This window comes from Episyrphus balteatus, chromosome 2, assembly GCF_945859705.1.
Source record: "Episyrphus balteatus chromosome 2, idEpiBalt1.1, whole genome shotgun sequence".
NCBI lineage: Eukaryota > Metazoa > Arthropoda > Insecta > Diptera > Syrphidae > Episyrphus > Episyrphus balteatus.
The window spans coordinates 112535323-112559612 of record NC_079135.1 but is presented as its reverse complement, the minus strand read 5'-3'; the positions used below and the strand labels follow the sequence as shown (position 1 = coordinate 112559612).

At 34.8% G+C, this 24290-nt stretch overlaps 1 non-coding gene across 1 annotated transcript; it reads left to right on the top strand.

The window, feature by feature from the left end:
- The first annotated feature begins 20025 nt into the window (after window positions 1–20025).
- On the top strand, window positions 20026–20097 carry Trnag-ucc (transfer RNA glycine (anticodon UCC)). The gene has a single exon. It is a non-coding gene; the product is annotated as a tRNA-Gly (tRNA).
- The last annotated feature ends 4193 nt before the right edge of the window (window positions 20098–24290 follow it).

Below are 24290 nucleotides of genomic sequence, written 5' to 3'. Positions count from 1 at the left end.
AGAATTATCAAGCAAAGGATATTCAATTCAATAAAACTGTCTCGTTTCTCGCAGATCGAAATATTCAAACCATAAACAGAGGGATCTGTTAAAGTCGTGGGAGATTTTATTTTATTTGTACCAATTGGCCATTAAAAACTATGGAAGTGTCAAAAAGGGAACAAAATGATGTTGTGTATGAAAAAAATTTTTTTTCTGGAATGTATCACAGGTTGATTTGATCAGTGAGGTCCCAAATCGAAAAACTTTGGCTGCATTGTATCATAAATTCCTCCGAAGTTATCAAGAATTTTTTAGGAAAGTATTTGGGTTTCCTGGATGTATGTTACAGAAGACTCCATTAGTATCCAAGTATCACGCCTTGTTTCACTATTCATATCACAGAATGTTATTATGTATCACAGGTCGGATTGGTATGTATCATGGAAATCTGACATAAGTATTGTTCATTTTGTATCACAAAACCTTTCCGCAAATACAAATATAAGTTCCCTTGGTAAATATCACGGTTTATTTTCTTTCTATCTCCCTATTTCTTTCACTTCATGCAGCAATTATCTGGCAAAAAAACAAAGAAAACTAAAACATGTGTCAGGTACTACAATCATAAGTCAACAATTTGGTTGAAAAAGATAATTTGGTTTGAAATCTTGAAATACTTCATTTTTTGTTTTACACAAGTAAATAGTAGGTATAAAGACCTATTCAAAGAAGGTTATCATCCAATTTTGGTTTGTGAAAATAAATATCTTTTGATATAAAATTCTCCCCTCAAGTGACTTCTACCATTTCTATAATAGCAAATTCCCTGACTTTGTTCCTTTCCCTATTTGCAACCAAACAAATACAAAAAAAAATACTCTAAACCCATTTAAATTAAACAAAATGGCGTAACAAAGGCCAAAGATCCCCCCGATTGAAAAAGAAGAGCTTATAACAACCCTCCGCACAGTCAATCTCAATAGAAAACCTACCTCAAAAAAAAAAAAAAGATAATAATAAAGTAACCCCGCGAAAATACCCACCCAACAGTAGATAACTTGAACTCCAAGAAAGAACATTCCTCAAAAAAACTCTCTGACAAAACAGGCAAAGGCAACCCCAATCATCATAAAATATACACTTACAAAACCAAAATGGAACTAACCTACCATAACGCACTTCGCATTCGCTAAGGGTAGTTATGCGGGCCAAAATAGAAGTAGAAGACGCGCCATGCCGATGCCGTGCTGGTATAAAGACACCCTCGTTTGTTATTTTTTTTGCTTATTTTTCTGTATAGAAAGTTACAGCCGAAGGACAGTAATATGCTGTTGGTTGTGGGGGAAGAATATAAACCAAACGGCATTAGCGCCACTTCCATACCAACTCTAAAAACCTACCTCACTATCTCTACCTATGCACACAACCGACATGATGCCCTCGTTTTTTGTGTCATTATATACTTTTAGGACGCACATATTTATATCTATCTACCTTACCTACCCCCGTTCTATTTACTGCCCTGCAATATTATCCCCTAGGTTCGCCACCAAACGGCAACACAACACACTTACTCCATGACCAACCCCAATACTCTGTCTTCGTGGGTCGACTTTCAAATGACTTTTCGCCTGGTGAATCTTTAAAAAAGGGGTTGTATAGCAAAGGGAGTGGGGGGAGGGAGAGAGAGTAAGAGAGAAACAGTTCTCTAAGGAACAAATGTAAAAGTTGAAGAGGTGAAATGCCTTTTGCCTTTGGAAAATAGCTCTTCTTCTTATTCTTTATTTTCTTCCATTTTCTTCTTCGTCTTATTCTATGCTTCCTTCCTCATGCCAAAGTCATCGTCAACGTCGTCGGACGACGACGAAAACGACGTTTCGATATATTTTTGTTTGGCGCGAGGGTGGATTTGCGCGTCGTCATCAACGTCTTGTTTCCTCTCTCTATATAAAATGGGGAGCAGGGTTGCATTGAAGTTAAGCCATTTAAGGCGTAGAACTTAAGAATTAAGATGCTGGCAAAATAACGAGAATAGAAGATGTTTGAAGAGTTGTTAGAGAAATGTATTTTATAAGGAGAGGGTCTTTGATTTGGTCTTTTGTATGTTTTTATTGTCAACTAAAATAGGAAACGAACTTTAAGCATTTTCTTAATGAACTAACCCTTATTTTTAACAATAATTAAAGTTGTTTCTTTGTGATAAATTTTGTTGGGCACTAATGTGTTCCTTGAAGCTTAATAGGACCTATCGCATGATGGAGTCAAAGCTAGGAGAATTAAATATGTTAATATCACAGGTTGTTGCTTGGTTGGCATTTATCATGGATCGTTTCAACAAGTATCACGACTTGCCCCGGTATTTATCACAGAAATCTTGGCTTTTTATTACATAATGACCTTTTTGATATCTATCACAAAGTGCTCCAGTACGTATCACAGTTTTCGGAAGTATCACAGTTTACCATGTATCATGGATATTTGAAAAGTATCACAACTTGTCCGGTATTCATCACGGAAATTTCAGCTAATTATTACAGAATGAACTGATATTTGTCACAAAATGATCTAGAAAGTATCCATTAAGTTTGCTCTAAGTATCACAGGATAACCTTGTATTATCCAGTTTAATCCAAAAAGTATCATGGGTTGTTCTGGTAAGTATCACAGATTGCCTCAAGTATCACAGATTCCCGTTTTGAGATAAGTAAGTATCACAGCTTACCCTGATATTTATCTTGGAAGTCTTCGCTTGACATTATATCATGAATTACTCTAGTAACTGTCAAGGGTAGCCCCGGTATTTATCACAGGTTCTTCCAGTTAGTTTCTGTTAAGTATCACAGGATACCTTCAAATGTTTCATGGATTGTTTGCGTAAATATTACGGCTTTGTAAACATTATTGGTTGAACTCGAATATATCACAGATCTCACAGTATCACAGACTACCTTACCATATAAGTAGTGTATCGTTCCGGCAAATATCACGACTTTCTCTGGTGTTTATCACGGAATTTTTACGTTAGTATTATAATTTGGGCTGGTATTGCTCTAGAAAGTATAATGGGTTGTTACGTAAGGTATCACAGGACACTCTGGCATGTGTCATGGATTTTTACAATGAAAAACACGTCTTTTGCGGAGTGCATGAGTAAGTATAACAAAATTGAGTTCGTATTTATTACAGATTTTTCTGAAAGATTGTTCCGAAAAATATCACACACTTTCAGCAAGTATAACACAGTTAACCCCTATATTTATCACGTAAATCTTGGGTTACGTTAGAATTAAAAGTTGAGCTGGTATAGCTCTAGAAATTATCATGGGTTGTTACGTAAGGTATCACCGGACACCTGCTGGCATGTATCACAGATTTTTGCTATAAATACAATACTTCCGCAGGTATTAATCACGAACTGCATGACTAAGTATTTCAAGTTAAGCTCGGTTTTATTACAGATTTCTTCGAAAGGTATCTTACATTGTTCCGGAAAGTATCACAGGTTGCCCTGGCATATTTCATGGATCATTTTGCGAAGTTTAATGGCTTCCTCCGGTATTTATCACAAATGACTTGAGAAAGTATTTCAAGTTGACCTGCTTTATATCACAGGATTTCTTCAGTTATTATGATGAGTAGCTTCAGTGTTTATCACAGATCGTTTCGGTAAGTACCACGGGACATAAGCAGCCAAAAAATTACGTGAAGAACTTTCGGGTGAGCTTGCAATTGTTTCGCAAGGTAAATTTTCAGAATTTATAAAAAAATTGCATATTTATATTCATTTTTTATCATATCATATTTCCCGAAAATTCTGTAAATTAAATTGCATACATTACTACCCGTCGGAATATTGTTACATCATTTATTGAAACATTAATTATGATCTTGTTTCCTTAATTTTCTCCAACAGTCTTCAATATTAATACGGCGCCTGATATCTATTACGGCCTTGCTACATTAGTTCGTATATAGATCTATACTAAAGCTATACTGTACGTCTCATTTCCCTTAGGGTTTCAATGCAATGCAATATAACTATAGCGAAAGGAGTTTTTGGTTGAAGCATTTTTCTGTGCACGTTTCTTGGCCGATTTCTTACGCCATTATGTAGTTTTACGTTGTTTGCTTCATCTCATAGCTTTTTACTAGACATTCTGTCACGTGCGATTATACTGGTGCTGCTGCTGCTGCAGCTGCAATGTTGAGGAGAGAGACATGGAAGGATTTTTTACCATGGCTATAGTAGATAGTGGGTGGAATTGGAAAAGACTCTATACTCTGTGGGGACGACGACAACAACGAACCCGAAGAAGACTATACACGATGGCATTTCTTTCTATCTTTTGGGTTTTTCTTTCGGGCACTGTCATAATAAGGAATGGCGACATTTCAGTTTATTGATGAGCGTATTTGCTATAGACGGGCGACTTTATGTAGGTAGGTATGAATGTGTGTAACTAGCAGCACAGCTATACTAGATGTGTTTTGGTTCGTACATACGGTATTTTGTATGTACGAATATTTACTGTACATATATCTATATTGTTTGTATATAGAAGGTTGTTTTCAAACGAAACGTGTCTGCATTTTCTTTGTGCTTTTTTTTTTTTATTTTTATTTTTTCTTTCAAACAAGGACGATGCGATGGTCGGTTAAAGATTTATTGAAATCGGAAGGGATTGGAAGTCCTTGGAAAAGAATTGTTTTCCTTAAGTTTTTTTTTTTTTTTCAGGAAAAAAATATATTTTTAAAGTTATTTTTTAAGGTATAAGAATAAAGATGTATAGTTTTATTCGGTACATGTAAACCAATTCTTGTGTGAATGTGCAAAATTGTACCATTTGCCATTTTATTGTAAATTGTATAATTTTATTATTTATATAGGTACACACTGGAATAATATTTTTAAACACAAAAAATTTTAATTCAAAAATATAATTTTTTGTTGCTTTTCAAAAGTAGTTTTTCGGATATATGTAGGTACCTACTCTTTCATGCGTTTTAATACTAACTACTGTAAACGATTAATTAATTAAAATTATTGTATTTATATTGTAGAAAACTTTAAACTCAAACAAAGAGTAAACAACAATTTTTTCATATTAACAAAGTTTTAACTTAGCTGATCACTGTGGCGTATGAGTAATATTTTTTTTAATGCGGGAAAAAGTATCAATTATAATTATTATTCGTGTAGTTCTTAAAGTGACCAAATAACTTATCTTTAAAAATATATTGAAATTAATCGTTTTAATAAAAATAGGGGAACATGGGATTAACGGGAAAGAAGATGGAGGAATTAATGGTTCTAGTTCAAATTCTGATTTCAAAATTTTGTTCTTCGTTACATTGTTAAATTTTTAAGCGTTCGAGATTCTTGCATTGGACAATTTTTGCATTTTTTTTTATTCTTACAGCTTTATTGCGATTTGCAACTATCAATCGATAGATAGTAAAAATTAAATTTCGATAACTTATTACTTAAATAAATGAAATATAATTACAAAATTCCATTAAAAAGCTGACCAGTTTTCCTATAAATTAGATTTAAAAATCCCAAATTTTAGTATTTTTTATCAACTACCGACTGATAGTTGTAAATCACAATAAGGCTGTTATATTCATTTCTTGGCCGCCGTACCACCGCCGTTTGGCGGAAAATTTTTCCGCACCACAACCGAAGCACAGTCATATATTTCTACGGAATCGCAGTTTGTTGTTAAAGTCAAAATAGATTCGAAGATAAATAAAACATTTATATAACTACGAGGATCTAATCAAGGCTGCCGTGTGGCTGATGTGCTTTGGCGGTGATGCGGGGGAATAGAATTTTTTTTATCATGGTGCGGATGTGGTGCGGCGGTTGTGCGGTGGAAAAGAATTTTTTGATCATGGTACGGCTGCTGTGGTGCGGTGGTAGTTCGGCTCTCAAAAAGACGTGCGTCGTTGGGTCAGTGGAATTCCAGTTTTACTCCGAAACCCTACTTAAAAGTAAAAAAAAATACTACGAATTTATTCTTTAAGCATTCATTCAGGGATTATCCTTCTTTTCACCTTATTTTACTGTACTATTAATTAAACACAAACATCTCTTTAAATACCTGTAAATATAATTTTTCTTACTTGAATTTTCATAGCAAATACTTAAACGAATATTTAAACATTTTTTATGGGTTTCCCAGGCTGATCATTTTTGTTTTTCTCGAATTGATTTTCAACCCCAAAATATGTTTGCTTCTTTCGCCACCATTGAAGTAATTTAATGGAGATCCATGGTCTTTAAAGCAAGTAAGCATTCTTCATCAACGTAATCTAGATATTTTAGATTAGATGTCAGACCCCATCAGATTTCTCCGTTTTCTATCAAAGCTGCGAGCTTTATATATAGCTTATACAAAAAAAAAATTGGTGATAGTATGCAGCCCTGCCTGACTCCACTTTACAAACGTGGCATTTGCTTTATGTTGCTTTAATAATAGCAAAGAGCTTATCTGGGCTATACTTTTCCTCCGCAAAGCAAGTCTAATAAGTTCCCTGTTAACACTGTCCAAATCCTTCTCGAAGTCCATGAATAGTGGGTAATGTGCTGATCGATATATTCAACGCACTGCTGCAATTATGACTCTCAAGTTGTTAATGTACCTTTATAAGAGAATTATGCTTGTTCAGCATACAGTTTGACTTCCAGGTGTACCATCTTTATGGGTTAAAAATAAAATGCACGACTGGGTCGCACGAACTTGCTCTTGGAGTTAAAGTTGCTTAAATTTTTAAGACTTTTTATATAGAAATTTGGAAAAAAAAAAAAATTCGTTTAAAAAAAAATAAAATAAAATCTGAAATTAAATTGCCCTCCAAAACAAGTATGCAGTTTTGATTCATATATTAACGTGCATGTTTAGAAAAAAATTTTTTAAAATCGTTTGAGCCGTTTTTTAAAAAAACAATTTTTTATAAATAATTTTTTGGAAAAAAAGTTTTAAAATAAAATTGTAATGCCATTTTGTAGAAATTACTAATCAACATTTAAAAACAAAATTTCAAAAAAATTCAATGTCCCGTTTTCGAAAATTTGATTTTTCAAAAAAAAAAAATTCAAAATTTTTTTAAAAATCCAAAAATAATTTTTTTGGAAATTTTATTTTTGGTTTATATTTAAATTATATAAATGCTTCTTCACAAAAAGTTTCGTTGAAATCGAAGAAGCACTTTCGGAGATAATCGGATTTGAAAAAAAACGGTTCTATGGCAGGTACCGTTAATAATGATTTTCAAAAAAAAATTTTTTCATTGAAATATAGACCTTAGCTTAAAACTAACATTCGAATTTTTTAAACAAAATCGTTGGAGCCGTTTTTTAGAAATTTCAATCTTACTAAGATCGATATATGACAAGTACCGTTATTTTTGGTCCAAAAAAATTAATTCTAAAAACTCCTCTGGAGAGTCGGGAAATAACGCTACATACCAAGTTTGACATTAATCGGTCTATCCGTTTAGGCTTTAGATCCTAATACAGACAGACAGACAGACAGACTGACAGACAGACAGACAGACAGACAGACAGACAGACAGACAGACAGACAGACAGACAGACAGACAGACAGACAGACAGACGGACTTCCGGGACCCACTTTTTTGGCATTGTCTACCATCGTAATGTCATGGAAAAATGTTATCTCAACTTTTTTTTTTTTACGAATGCATAACTTGATATATAGTACCTATATCGCAAGTAAAAAATATTTATCATGTTTTCATGATTTTAGCCCTAAAAGACCATTATTTTTTGATAAAACCAGTGCATTAAGAATTTTAAACCGTTAAATTATGAATATTGAGGTTTAAAATACATAGATTTTTGAATATTATCAGCTTTATCGAATTCGAATGGTTTTTGAGTAAATCAGACAAGGATTTTTGCCTTAATGAGTGTTTAAAGAGGACATAAATTCCTTTCACCTAACTTGGAAAAAGTTAAGGAGGTAACTAAAGACGAAAATAAAGTTCTTAAAAGCCGCTTGAGCCAACAAGGATACCGTTGAATTAAATTAATCTCTCAGAATCAAAAGTTACTCAACTGTGTTCATCTATTCCACTATAACTTCAAAACTACTAGTCGCAAGTTGGCAAGTGGGGTACCTCTGGAAGCTTCTTTCTTCTTTGCTGGTTATAGATTATGTGACATCACTTTAAATTGAATAGGTATAACGCATAAGAAATGTTTTTGTTTTTTTTTTTTGAATATACCTACAGCAACTTGTAAGTTTTTTTTTCCCATCTGAAGTTGTTATGTAATATTGAATCGATAGCCGATCGTCAATTAATACTGTAAGAATGCATTTTTTTTTTTTTTTTGTTAGGTAGGTAAAATAAAAAATAAGACAAAAGATAAAAATTATTTTAAGAATTAAGTTTAATTAATGAGCTTATATTATGTATTTTGAAAGAAAAACAAAGATAACTGCTCCTTACCATATCTTCCCTTATAACTTCCAATTTACTTTAAACCATAAAATAATAACTACTTATATAAAATACGAGTAGGTAGATGTAGGTACTTACATTCCAAACATCTCTCTTAACCACCATAACACAAATCCCATTTATACTATTCCCTACATCAAAACAAATATCCAGCTCTTCATCATTAATCCAATTTCAGAAAATCTCCCCTAGAACATCTAATCCTTTTAAATTTGTCTTAAGCCAAAATCAGAGAGAAAAACCTCGAGAATACTGACGTTGAACTGGCGCCCTCTATTCGACTTTAACAAAATCACACACACACACCTACACACTCTTATACAAAAGATAAAGAAACACACTGCAATGAGAATACACAAAACTATATTCGCCTCTTGTGCATCAAATATCCTATGCGTTTATTGAACCTGAAATTTTCTTGCTATCACGAAATATAAACGTTCATATATAGACGAGTATAGTGTTTATCCTTCGCGTTCCAAAAACCGCCCACATACAAACGCCTCCTAACCCTCGCATTTAGCAGCCTAATCCCCTAAAAATGTTGCATGCAACTGAAGTGGTGATCTTAACCATTAGTCTTATACGACCGTGCAGCGCCAACTCTAACCCCAAACCAAAACCAAAAAAAAAAAACAACAACAACTGTAGCCCTCCAAGAACTTGTGTATTATAGAAATACTCCTTGAAGTTCCTTCCTTCCTTTCCTTTTTATACTATTTTTTCTTCTTATTTCTTGCACCCAACAGCGCGCATCGTATCCTTGGTGTTTCTGGAATAAAATGCATAACAAGAACAAATCTTACCAAAAGATATAGGAATTGGGGGGTGGCAGCGGGAGGAAAACCAATTACCAGTAATGACTGCTGTTGCGATAAGAAAATCCTGGCGCTCCGAACGTAGCCCCAAACGCATATACGAAAATGTTCCCTTTGTATTTATATTCCTTGCCATTATTCGTTTCTAGTTTGTTCATATACATGCTTAGGTACCTATATGTTGTATATATCCTTTGATAGAGGACATTCCAAGGACGAAAGCTACAGAGATGCAGTTTTGAGATTTATATTAAACCATTGCTCTCCTTCGGAATACTAATAACGTTTATTCCAGAATATAGGGTGGCGGTGGTTGATGATTACACACAGGATGACGACACCCTATTTCTCTCCGGCTCTGTCGTATCCGTTGCCGCGTGTCCTTCGGGTTTTTTTTTTGTTTTTTTTTTTTTGGTTTGAGTAGATCTTTGCTCTGCTTCGACTACTATACTGTATGCGGCACAAGGATATTTCAAACATTTCAATTTTGCTGCTTCATTTGGCTGGAACTGCGTTGTGTTTTGCAAAATTAATGCCACAGTCAGTGGTGCGATGTGGGGAAAATGTTGGTGGCGGTGGTGTCGGGCGGGCGTCTTCCACTGTAAATGTAAGGAAATGGTAGTTTTCGTCTTTGTCCGTTGTGTTATTTGAAAGACGCCTCCGCCTTTTTCCACCAAATCAGCTTTTGTGCTGAGGAAAGTTGGTAGTTTAGTCTCCCAATCCGCACCGATGCGACCTTGTCCAAAATTTATTGATTTCCTTGGGCAATATGACGATGACATCAAATGCGGATTCGTAGTCGGGGGAATTTGGCCAGTTAAGGGAAGTTTATTTTTGAGGTGGAAAGGCATTATTTAGATATAAAAAATTGTACTAGGCAAAAAAATGTGTAGTTAAAAATTATATAAAAAATACCCTTATAAAAATGCAGTATCCTCAAAAATGATCTAACTTTAAAAGTTCCCTTCCTTAAAATTGCCCTACCTTAAAACATGCCCGATCTATGAAAATGTTTTTCCTACAAAAAACGCTTTAGCTTTTAAATGCCCTACCTTCAATAAGGCTGCACTTAAGAAAATGTTCTTTTTTCGAAAAAGCTCTAGTACTTAATAATGGCCAACTTATAAAGATGCCGTTCATTCAAAATTGATCTTGTTTTAAAAGTTCCCTGCCTCAAAAATGCACTACCTTTAAAATGTCCTATTTGTGAAAATGTTCGACCTTCAAAAATGCCCCTCTTTTAATAATGCCCTTCTTATAAAAAAACGTGTTATATTTCTCCTCTATGAAATTATAATACGGCTAATAACTGAAGATATCTCAGACAATAAAAAAAAATATCGGAAAGATTTAAACAGTTTTTGACAGCAGACATTTTTTCTTCAAAAAAACCGTTACTTTAAAACATAACCTCAAAAGCAGTAAATACGCCTTTTTTGCATTATCCCAAAGCAGAGTTAATATTTCAAAAAAAAAAAAAAAGTGACTAAATATTTTGACTTCGGATTCGAGTTCAGCACAAAAGTCTCAGATACAAAATAAAAGTTTAATGATGTTAACTTTCCTAAAAACAAATCATTCTTTTATATTAGAAAAAATGCTAATTTTCAATTGATTTTTAAGGTCTAAAAATTCCACCAAGAGAAGATTTACTATTGTCAAAATTTATTTGAGTAGACTCGAAGATAAAACCGAAAACCATCAAGTGCAGATTTTTAACAAAAAAGGTTTAAATTGGCTGTATATTGTGCTCTATTGGAATTAAAAAAAAAAAAAAACAATGAAACTAAATTAGGCACTGTGTAAAAAAATCAATTTTTTTCGACCTGAAATCAATTTTCAACTGAATTGAGTATAGAAAAAGATATTAACTACATTTATTCCACTTTTTTATCGATTTAAGTTTAGGCTATTGATTATGTAGTTTAGAAAGGAACTAAGACGTTCACGGGTTTTTATTGCAGGAATCGTTCAATGGGTTATAAAAGAAGATAAAACCGCGGAGTGCTATTAAATGAGAGGGTGGAAACTGAAGATAGGGGCGCAAAAGCCCCCTTTTTGGTTTTTTTCAATATACCTCGTAAACCAAGCAAAATTTTGATATATTGTCTATACAACTTTTTGTAGAGAATTAAATTTCCAATTGGAATAATGTTTTTTAAAAATTGAAAAAAAAAATTTCCATACCATAATAGTCGAAACAATCATAAAAAAAATATCAACAAAATTTTTTGAGTTTTTTTGCTTTTTTAGTTGTACATTTTTTTTGGGTTGAGATAGACATAACCATTGCTCCAAGAGAAGATTAAATTTCCTTCAAAATGCTGTACTCACTAAATTTTTTCATTGAAAATTGACCGAAGTATGGCCATTTTAATCTATCTTTTTTTTCGCATTTTTAACATTTGAAGGGAAAGTACGATTACTTAAGCACCAAGAACTGATAATGAGATTTTGTAGAGTGGTTAAATACAATCATTGTTTACTATGGGAGGGAGGGTCAATGTCCCCCCGTTTTGGAGGGAGGGGCAATTTTCTAAAAAAAAAATACTTAAAATTAAAAAAAAATATTAAAAAACAACGGCAACACTTACAGTTTTGATTGATACTTTTTTCAAAAGCTAGAATTATAAACTTAATATTAATTTTAAAATGAAGTTATTTTAATCAAAGTATTTTGTCTATTTTTCAATTTTCTCAAAAAGTAGAAGGCATAGGAACATTATGATTTTCATGATTTGATAAGAAATCAATTAAGGCAGTTTACTTTGTCGTATTGAATGCCACAGTCTTTGTGAGAATTGTACTCAATGTGCTTTTAAAACATTTTTTTTACAAGTTTTGACTTTGAAATCGGGTATGTCTCACGGTTAATGTCTCACGGTTAATGTCTCACGGTAAATGTCTCACGGGAAATGTCTCGCGGCAAATGTCTCGCGGAAAATTTTTCGCGGCAAAAGTCTCACGGTATATGTCTCATGGTAAATGTCTCATGGGAAATGTCTCATGGGAAATGTCTCACGGGAAATGTCTCATGGGAAATGTCTCATGGGAAATGTCTCATGGGGCATGTCTCGTGTGACTTGTCTCACGGGAAATGTCTCGCGGCAAATGTCTCGCGGCAAATGTCTCGCGGCAAATGTCTCACGGTAAATGTCTCACGGGAAATGTCTCATGGGAAATGTCTCATGGGGCATGTCTCGTGGGACTTGTCTCACGGGGAATGTCTCGCGGCAAAGGTCTCACGGTAAATGTCTCAAGGGAAATGTCTCATGGGACATGTCTCATGGGAAGTGTCTCATGGGTTATGTCTCACTAGAAATATCTCATTTGACATGTCTCATGGAAAATGTCTCATGGGACTTGTCTCATGGAACATGTGTCATGAGAAATATCAACATCATATGAGTCTTTATATTTGAATGTAGCATAAGTCACATTTTACGTTCTCTTAAAAAAAAGTCAATTTTTCAATCAAAAACAACAATTAAAGGGATTTTTTGTACAAATAAAAATTGCAGTAACGTGCACATCTATTGGATGCAATATTTTATTTAGAAAAGAGATACGAATCAATTTCGGTCAATTTGAAAGTCAAATTAATAGTTGTTTTTTTTTTACATGGACTCATACCACTTTCAAATATAACTACTAATATGTAGGATGTTTCTTATGAGATATGTTCTAGGCAACATTTTCATCTCATGAGACATAACTCATCGGACTTGTCTCTTTTGACGCTTCCCAGACGTTAACCTTAGCTTAAATTAGGTACTTCATTTTTTTCAGGAAGAACTTGACCAAGCCCATTCAACTACTTTGTTTGCGGGTGAAATTCATTTTTCACACAGTCAGTCGCCCACCAAGGAACGATCGTATTGATGTATTTGACAGTGGCACCTCAAAATGTCAAATATCCTTTTTGCATCGTGTGCGCCTTTGGTTCAGCAAAGGTCCTTCTTAGCTTCTTCCTGCCTTCGCATTTCTGTGTTCCGGCTTGCACGTTTCTCTTTCATTGTTTTTCCTTATTTTTTTTTTTGTCAAAGAAGGACTCTTTGACGAAGCAAAGTTTTCTTGTAGCACCACCATCCTTTTGAAGGACATAAGATGTCGTCGCATTTGTATTATTGGAATGAGAAGACATTTGCCTTCTCTTGTAAAATCCTTGGAGTAAAAGATAACCGTATATTATATGGTTTCTCGCAAAATAACCAGATTGGGGGGGGGGGGGGTTTAAAGATGAGGAGTGGAATAGTTGTTTGTTAGTTCCAGTAGGTACCAAGGAATGAGATAAATTGCAACTTGCGTTCTCTCTAGAGTGTTTAGATTTAGAGGTATATACATACATATTTGCAATACTATCTGTATGTATGTGTGTTAGAGAAAGGAAGGATATTTTCTCATCGTCCTGTTTTACTGTTACAGTTTTTAGAAATTTTATCACTTTTTTTTTGGGTGTTATTTTTTGAAAGAGAAATTTTTCGTTCGTCATCTTTAAGCGGATCTGCGAAGCTATTTTCGAAGGATTTTTGTTGTTTTTGGAATTTTCATTTTATTTTTTTTTTTTGGTAAAACAACTAAAAAAACGAAGTAAATACTCAAAAGCAACTACACACACAACAACAAAAAAAAAAAGGAAATGCATTAAGCCATAGCAAGGAAGGTTTCTTATGATGGTATTTTTTTTCTTTGGTGTTTTTGCACAAGCACAAAATGTCAAGAAAGGATATCGTTAGGATGGATGAGAAGAAAAATGGCCGTTTGTAATGAGTTCCGTTTTGCCATCGTTGTCGTCGTCGTTTTTGGCGTCGTCGGCTACGGTCTTCGTTGTTGTTAATGTCGTCTTCGTCATCGTTTTAGTCGTATAGCTCGTAGGTCGTTTTCTTCTTCTTCTTCTTCGTTATTGTGCATAAATATAGACCGAAAGACGAAAAGACGTAGATATACTATTTAGGAGCAATACGCGATGGAAGGCAATAGATTTGAAAAATGTTTCGGGGATTTGGGATATTCTGAAATATTTGTAATTTTCCTTAAGGGGCTTTGGATTTTGAAGCAGTGAGGATGTCTGTCTTTTTGTTAAGTAAGAAAGGACAGTGACAGTGGTGGATTTTTTAATAAATTAATTGTCAAAGAGAACGAACTATTAGGAATAAGGTTATATGAATAGTGACTATCTGTCATTTTGTGTGTTTGTATTTTCTTTGTTTTAAATGCTTTAAGAAGGTTTATTTGACAAGGGGTCAGAAGTGGGATATTTCGAACATGTTTTGATGATAGATGGTTATTTTACTAGACTTTTAGTTTTATTAATTAAGTTTAAGAAAATTTTAAGCATGACGCCAATACTGTCGCATTCATTAAAAAACTTTAAGCCAACTTGTAAGAATTCTTAGCTGGTAGCTTATCATACAATAACAACCTCAATCAAAACCTAGACAGACAACCTTACTGAATTCTACTCTAAAACTCTGTTCATAGTGAATCCTTTGAAGAACAACTCTAAGGAAAAAAAAACTTTGCCCAGTGTTAATATGGCTATCTTCCATTAAAAACTTCATCTCGGAGTAACATGCATTTTCAACAATAACCGTTGATGTAGAAAATTTAATTCTTTGTTTTTGCTATGTTTTATGAATAATAATAAATGGATGCATGGATTCTAAATGGTTATGCTATCTAAATAAAGCGGAGAATGTGGAGAATTTATTTCTATGTTTTTGCGATGTTTTTATGAATTTCGAAAAGTTAGCTGATTAGAGGCTTAATGGGTTACCAGATAAAAACGGCTGAATAAGGCTTATACTTCCAAAAACAACTGTTAATTGTAAAAATTCAGTTTTGCTATTCTTGCGATGTTTTTTATGAATCATAGTAAATAAGCTCATGCTAAACGCATTACCGAATACAAATAATCTTGGTATCTAAACAAAGCGGCTGAATGGGGCCTACACTTTCAATAATTACCGTTAATGTATAGAATTGAATTCTATCTTTTTTGCGATGTTTTTATTAGTTATGTTAACTCATGGAGGCTAAACCCGTTACCCGATACAAATAGTTGTGGTATCTAGACAAAGCAAGTGAATTAATGAAAAGAATTTAATTCTATGTTTTTGCGATGTTTTATGGATTATAATAAATTAGCTTAGAGTGCTAAACGCTTGGACGGATTCAAATGGTAGTAATATGTAGACAAATTGGCTGAAGTGTACCTATTTTGCCTGCCATCTAAACTAGTTTCAGGAGGGATTTATCAATATCGGTTGCGATTGAATACTTATGCACCTGAGATTGACGCAATAAACTTGTTTTAGCTACGATTTAAAAGGTGGGCTGCAATTTACGATTTTTAAGATACGGCTAAATTTGGTCAGTTTCGGTAATTATTTGATAGTTCGATTACCAGTTTTTGCAATTTGACAGTTCAAGCTGTCACTACTTTTGGCTCTGATTTACCAGCTTTATCTTCGATTTATCAGTATTGGCTGTGCAGCAAAGAGACTGAATATTTTAGTTGGGATTTAACTGATTCGGTTGCGATTTATAAACTTCCACAGCGATTAACTATTAAAATTTAATAATTGGACTGTGATTAACAATTTTCTGATACTATTTACAAGTTTCGACTAGATTTTACGAGTTTTAAAAGCATCTTTCACGATTTTTCCAGCTTTTGGTGCGATTTGCAAGATTACAGTTTTCTGCTGCGATTTAACTATCTTCTGTAGCGATTTTCAATTGTGGCTGCGATTTACCAGTCTTTGCTGCAATTCAAAATATATAGCTGCTTGTAATAAGTTTCAGCTGCGATTTATTAGCTTTGGCTATGATCTGGGAGTTTTGAATGCGATTTAATATTTTGAATTACAATTTTTTTTTGCGATTAACAAGTTTCGGCAGAAAGTTATCTGCTGGATTTAACAGCTTTAAAAGCGATTTATTAGATTCGGTTGCGATTTTCAATTTCGGTAGCTATTCAATACTTTGGATCCGTTTAATGCGGTTTCAGCTATGATTTAAATCAACTTCAGTTTCGATTAACTATCTTGTTCTTCGGCTGCGGCTTACAAGCTTTAACTGCGATTGAACAGACTCTGATAAAATTTACTAGTGTCGGCTGCGATTTAATTAATTCTGGCCATCATTGTGCATTTCGCTTCTAAATTCACCAACATAGCATCTCTGTTACAAACAATGTTTACATCGCGCAAAAACGCCAACTATACCAGCAATTCCATGTGAACTCCCATTTAAACGCAAAATAAGAACATTCCACGCAAAGCACCAAACACCTTCTTCCACCATGTAAAGTTGCGTCATCGTGACCCGCACTTTAAACTACTATCTCCTGCCCATTGCCAATTACTCAAAAGCTCTAAGAAAACTCGACTTGACGTTTTGCGGCACAACTAAAAACAGTCGCAACATCTTTATTCACCCAACTGTCTCTACCGCAGTGCACCCCACCTATTACCTTCGCAACCATTGGAAGGTCATAAAAGTGTTCGCAATTTTCAGTTGTCCATAAACTAAGGTCATAATTAAATCGGGCCCAAGGAAGACCCAAGCCCTTCTCCCCCTTCTTCCCCTTGCAACTCTACTTGCGATGTGCGTGCGTCCAATGCTAAGTGTGTTTGGTTGTTGCAATGTCCGATTGGAAATTGTTTATAGTGCCATCTTCAATTATAATTCAAATCCGCGAGGTGAGTTTTTAAAGCGGACTTGTCTCGCGCGCTCATTAAATGTTTTTAACTTGCTTAAGCCCGCAACAAAAAATACAATAACAACAAGAAATGAAACGAAAGCACGACGACTTGAAGCGCGATTTCCATGTTCATAAAATCGCGCGGCTCATAACTTCTGTCTCGGGGGTTGTAAAATGCGACACCACAAACACAAACGGACAGCTCCAACAGTGGAACACGCTGTTTCTTAAAAGAAGCCTTTTGGACAAAAAAAAAGACAGACAGACAGGCACACATGGACATTTAAGTGGCGGAGAATTGCGTGCGCGGCAAACGTCATAGTCGCGCAATTTCGCAGTCTCAGGGCTCAATCGCGCATAATTGGGCGAAAGGTCCCGCCACATCGCGCATACTCGTGTGTCGTAGATATAAAAGCTGGCTATCTCTACAAAAACGCTCGCTGGTTGTCCCTCTTTCACTGTCCTGGTCAATTTATGTGCGTTTAGACGCGCGCGCGTATTTTCCCAATTAAATATTACTACGTAACATGCATACGCGCACTCTGCAAGCAGGCAGAACAGAAAACCGCCAAGCCAAGTAAAAACTAAATGCGACCGGCGATAGACACGATGGATGGATGGACAGCAAACGGACAGGCGGGTCAGCCAGCCAAGCCACAGCTATTTTCTGCTGGTTGTGTTCTTCTTCCTTCTTCTGGTTAAATTTACTCATTGCATGTGTCCGTCTGTGTCCAGTTTGCACAGTCTATCCGTCCGTCTGTCTGGTCTGGTCTGGGTCTCTGCTGTGGTGTGGTGAATGTGATGTGGTGCTGCTGCTACGGAGATGGCTGTCATTTGTGGAAAGTTGAGGAAACGAACTCCATACGCATGAGCAATGCTGAGTGTCCTCATCAAATGACATCCTTCAATTATTGCTTGAATTCTATATAGGCAATTCAGTAACACAGACGAAAACAACAACAACAACAAACAAACTATCTACACTTATACACAGTCAAAGAAATTTTATTGGCTATAAACCACATAAAGATAGCTGCTGTCGATTTGGGTGACATTTCTACTTGCTGCTGGTTGCGTGAGCTGCATTTTGACATTTGAGTTATTGTGACAGTTTGTGCAATTTTGTTGCATCAAAATTGAAGAGAAGAAAGTTGCATAGTAAATTTTGTTTTGTGTGCAAATTTTTATGGGTGCGGGTTTTGATATTATTTTGACCTTTTTGTGTGTTTTTTGTTTTCTTTTTTCGAAAAGTGAAAGGAAATAAGTGGTAACATAGACTCCGGGAGAAGATTGGGAATCGGACATGAGTTCCTAATAATAAAAAAACACAAAAACTGATTTTTTGACCATTTTCTCGAAGGTCAAACAAAAAAAAAAATTGGGCGAAAAAACAGTGGCCAAAGCAGTTAAGCCTTAATAGTATAAGAAAGATAGACTTTTTCGTGGAACGAAATTAAGAAGGTCCAATTTGTTTCAAATCTGAAAGAAGTGTATTAGAAAAGCTTGGGCCATTTCACACTACGCCAAAAACCGACCGGGAACTGGGTAAAAGGCCCATTTGGGTGGTTGCTATGTAAAATAAAATGCACGACTGGGTCGCACGAACTTGCTCTTAGAGTTTAAGTTGCTTAAACTTGTAAGACTTTTTATATAGAAATTTGGTAAATGCAGGTACCTACTATAAAGGTACAAAAAAAACAAAATTCGTTCTGGAATCTAATTGCCTTCCAAAACAAGTAGATACGCAGTTTTGATTGATATATTGACATGCATTTTTAGGAAAAAAATTTTCAAAATCGTTAGAGCCGTTTTTTAAAAAACAAATTTTTTATAAATAATGTTTTGGAAAAAAAGTTTTAAGATAAAATTGATATGCCATTTTGTAAAAATTAATAATCAACATCTAAAAACAAAATTTCAAAAACATTCAATGTCCCATTTTCGAAAATTCGATTTTTCAAAAAAAAAAAAAATGTTTTCGAAATTTTATTTCTGGCTTATATTTAAAATTATATAAATGCTTTTTCACAAAAAGTTTCGTTGAAATCAAATAAGCAGTTTCGGAACAAATCTGATTAAAAGAAAAAAAAAACGGTTCTATGGCAGGTACCGTTAATAACGATATTCAAAAAAAAATTTTTAAACTTAAAACTTACATTTGAATTGGCGCCATTTTTGAGCAATTTCAACTTTACTAAAATCGGTGTATGGCAAGTGCCGTTATTTTTGGTCCAAAAAAATTAATTCCAAAAACCCCTTTGGAGATTCACCAAATAACGCTACACTCTACACACCAAGTTTAACATCAATCGGTCTATTCGATTAGGCTGTAGATTCCTTTACAGACAGACAGACAGACTGACAGGCAGACAGACGGACTTCCGGGACCGATATTTTTGGCATTTTCTATCATCGTAATGTCATGGAAAAATGTTATCTCAACTTTATTTTTTTATACGAATGCATAACTTGACGCCCGTTTTGGGCGTAGTGTGAATAGCCCTAAGTCCTGGTTTTTGGGATACCATCACCCTGGCAAAATCCACCATTTTGGAAAAACGCAATTTGGTCCATATCTCAAAAATTATTAGTTAGACCGAAAAAGTGATTTAATCAAAGCTGTATTTATTTGTTTGTGCATACACTGAGAACAATACTTTTGAGGTTATGTCATTTTATTTTGTATTTTTTCGGTTTTTTAATAATTCTATGATAGTTCCATAATTTTTCCTTATCATAAATGTTGTAGAACATCAAATTTCCAATAGTTTCGTATACTTTTGAAGATTATAAGATTTTTCAAACCAAAGACACAATACACAAAGCATTTGTAATACCTACCCTTCTTTCAGATTTTTCGTTCCACAAAATGCCTGTGTTTTTTACTAATTTTCCTACAAGAAATAATTATTTTTTGATAATAACGGTATTATTATATTGTAATGAATCTATAAAATCCTTAGCTCATGACTGTCTAAAATGAAAGCATACAAGAAAACTGTTATTTGGCACCATTTCCCCAAATGGGCGTCGGTGGTGTAATGGTTAGCATAGTTGCCTTCCAAGCAGTTGATCCGGGTTCGATTCCCGGCCGACGCACACTTTTTTTTAATTTTTTTTTAACCCAGGAAAATTTGTAAATCAAACCGTATTTTTTGCGGGACAAAATTAATTTTATGAAAAAATTTGTTTGGGTCAAAGTCAATATGTTGAGATGATGGGATGTCAGGAGCACCCGCCATCTTGGAAAAGAGATTGGTACCATTTTATTTAATAGCTCCATTTTCAATAATTTTAACTTAAACTGACCAAGGACAGTTTTATTCACAATATAAATTAGTATATCTAAAAAACGATACACAAACGAATTCCGTAAGTTAATTAAATTCAATTTTGTCGGGTTTATCGCAAGGTGACATTTTTTAAAATATCTGACGATCTTTTGTAAGGGTAATTTTTCAAGAATCAATTATAGCCGGCTATATAGGCAACAGTGTTGCCAGAGCCGGCTATTTATCGCCAAACGGGCTTCTTGAACTTTTAACTCGCTCCTTAAAATTTTGATTTTCGATTTATGGGATTTTGGCTCTTTTCATATTTTGAACTTGGCGATTAAAATCAAAGCATTTTACAGCAAAAATCCACCAAAAATGTTAACAGACAACCAATTTTTCATTTGATATTCATTTAAAATTTTATTTTACTTCCGTAAATGAAAACCAGAACACATCAACAAAATGAAATAAAATGCACGACTGGGGTCGCACGTACTTGCTCTTGCAGTTCAAAGCAATTTTATTGTTAGTCTACATACTTGTAGATTTTAAAAGCTGGCACTAAAATAAAACAAAATTGATATTTGGGGAAGAGCCGACATTTAGGGCAAAATTTTGTTAAATGAAAAAATTTTTTTTTTGTTATTTGACTTTTTTGAGAAAAAATAAAAATGCAGTTTTATTGCCACTGCTTTAAATATTACGTATACAAAGTTTAATCAAAATCGTTCGAGCCGTTTTCGAGAAATTCGCAATATCGTATTTTTTTGTATGGGTGGTATACGTTCTAAACGAGATATAAAAAAACAAAAAAAACCAACTTTCAGAATTCCATAAAAATCATCTGTACCAAATTTGAAGAAAATCCGTCCACCCGTTTAGGCTGTGGAAATGTGTACAGATGGACGCACAGACGCACAGACGTACAGACGCACAGACGTACAGACGCACAGACGGAATTGCGAGACCCACTTTTTCGGAATTCTCCATCATCGTAATGTTGGTTTTGATTAAAATCTCAATTTTTTTTTTCGACACGAAACCAATACTTGCCCTATAGAGCAAGTAAAAAATAATTATATTTGAAGTCTGATAAACAAAAGTTGTTTGAAAATTAAAAAAAAAATTGAAATCTCATGCCACAAAAGTTTTTTGCGTATTTTTGGACCATTCGAAAATATTCTGGGAACATTGTCTAGCAATGTTTTGGTTAGAAAAGTTAAATCGAGGAACACAAATTTTGGTGCTCTGCCCGTTCACGAACCGACAAATTATATAGATATAGCAAGCATTCATAATCCTCCAATTTGGCCCATATATGTTTGACCAGAATTTATGTATGTATGTTTCCTTATCTTTTTATATTAAACTACTAATTATATTTTGAAAAATCATTAATATATGGGGGCATTCTAGTTGTCCGTAAGTTTTAAGCTATATTAAATCAAATAAAATTGAATATTGTGCCATAAACTATTTTAAAACGAAAAAGAAAAGTGGTCCAATATTGCTTCCTTGTGGAACAGCAAATAAAATATTGATTTTGCTTAGATCTTCTTTTCTTTAAATTGCCGTCAAATATTTGCGGCGAATTCAAGGCACACCTCTATTATGTCACAGCCCACTCTTTATTACGCAAAAATGGCTTCAAACAAAAAGAATCTCTATTGCAAACCAAAGCAGGTACTTACCGACTAAAACTTTCCTCGAAACAAATTAAGGTTTAAGAAACACTTTTTGAACATTTGCCTTAAAAAAAAAACCTTTTCAGTAAACGTCAATTATCTAGATACCCTACACTTCTTATTATTATTTTTCCCTATAGACACGCTGACTGTCGTTTGATCTGAGTCGCGTCGCATCGCATCGTCGTCGCTCCAAGTCCATCAATTATAATTTTAGCACGATACTGAAACCAATTTCGTCTAACACATCATTAATTTAATCAGCTACACTCTCTTCCGCAGAAGCACTCTGACCTCTTGGTAAAATAATGCACCCGACTGCAATACGATCGTCAGCGGCAACAACAACGGCGGCGCAGCGGCGGTGAAACGTTCCCAGCCATAAAATGGAATTCCTCAGAGCACCAACACCAACCATCAAATCGAAGTGCACCGGCCGGCCGGCAGAGTGTAGTCTTTTAATTTTCCATCTCCATTGGACTTTACAACCGCAAATAATCTTGGTACACGTGAACCCATAGATCACATCACGTCTGACTTATCGATTCATCTCCGACACACGCTGCACCAACAACAGCAGCAGCAGCCAGTTGAATCTTGCTGTGCAGCGACTTATAAGGATTGGAGGAGCACCACGGTGCATGCCACAAAAGCCGATTAAGTAATTGGAATGTGCGCGTTCTCGCATTAAACTTAACCAAACGCGCTGATCGCAGACGCGACGACTGACGACGACGACGGCGACGGATTGTATGTGTGCGTTGAGCGTTGCACTGCACTGGTAACAATGCAGGTGAACACGATCGTGATTAGCTACGCGATCGGTGATCCTTTCACTATCGGCCAGTGGATGTGGACGATGATGATGATGACGACGACGACGACGACGACGAAGCAATGGAAAACACTCTACGCACCATGGCAAAGTCTAGCTTGTCTACTGTTAAGATATCCTCGATTTCCATCCACCATCACGAACGCCACCACCACACCACACCGTCAAATCGATGATCTTCCTCGTCAAGCCGCTGCTGACTCTCGAACTGCTGCTCTGCAGCCCGATAATGATGACTGTTTTCCGAATGTACGGCGGCCAAGCACACACATTTCGACGATTTGTTGCGCGCTGTCAGATAGCATCGGTCAAAAGACGCATGGCCAGAAGGTGAACCATATGTGTGCTGTGCCACTACATAACCTGGTCAAGACGAAACACTGTGCGCTCCGCATGCTCCATGTACGGGAAGAGATCGATGCTGGCAAATAAATTGAATGACCAGCAAATGTCTATCCTCACTTGGTCTTGGTTTGGTGCGTCCATTCCGTCGTTGTTGAGGTTTGAACCGGTCATCAGACTCCAGCACACTGAGTCGAATTCGAACAAGAGACCCGTTTCTGGGGTAATAAAATTACGCAAATGAGAAAATGAGAATTTGATTTTTATTGCTCGCCAGGAGCACCCTTTCAATACTCTGGGGAGCATATATTGTGCGAGGTCTTCAATAACATAGCATCACAGAGAGTATCTATCCCATAAGTTGGGAACCGGACTCCATACTACGTTATACGGAATCTTGACTATATGGTATACTTTGTGTGTCCAATTATTGTGATTGGCTATGAATGAATGGTAGTTTAGCGGTTTCAATTTGGAATTTATGGAAATTTTATTGTATTTTTGCGTTTTTCCAGCAAAACAGTGATGTTTTGGAAAAGTCATCAATTCTCTTCCAGTAAACAAACATGATAACTGTTTTTGGATTGATGCGAGAAAGTTCAAGAATAATCGAGACTGTTAACCTAGATAGGAGTGCTTTTAGAGAGACTTGTAGGTGGGTAAAATGCTAATAGCTATATTGAGTCCGATTGAAGATTCAATTACAAGATCGTTCTTCTTTGAGTTTTTTGAACGAAACAAAAAAGTAGGTATACCTACGTACATTGAAAAATATGTTTGATGGAAAGTTTTCCATCTGAATTCACTCATCTGTCAATTCTGTAAATTTTCACATGTCGATTAATATTCATACAATCTCATTTACAATTTCCAAAAGAAAAAAAAAATGTGATAACTAATATATAATTCGATGAAAATCCTTATTTAAATGAAGATCAATAAGAAATCTGTTATAGGCACCTACCCAAATAGCAGTTTTTGAAGTGAAAACTTCTTTAGTATCGTAGTGATTTGAAAGAAGATGAAACGAAAAAGCGACACAAAAAATCATTTGATCATAACTTTTTTATTTTAATAGATAGATAAATGAAATTTATACAGTAGATAGGTAATTAAACAAATTGTGCAATTGTGCAAAATTTCAATTAATTTCAT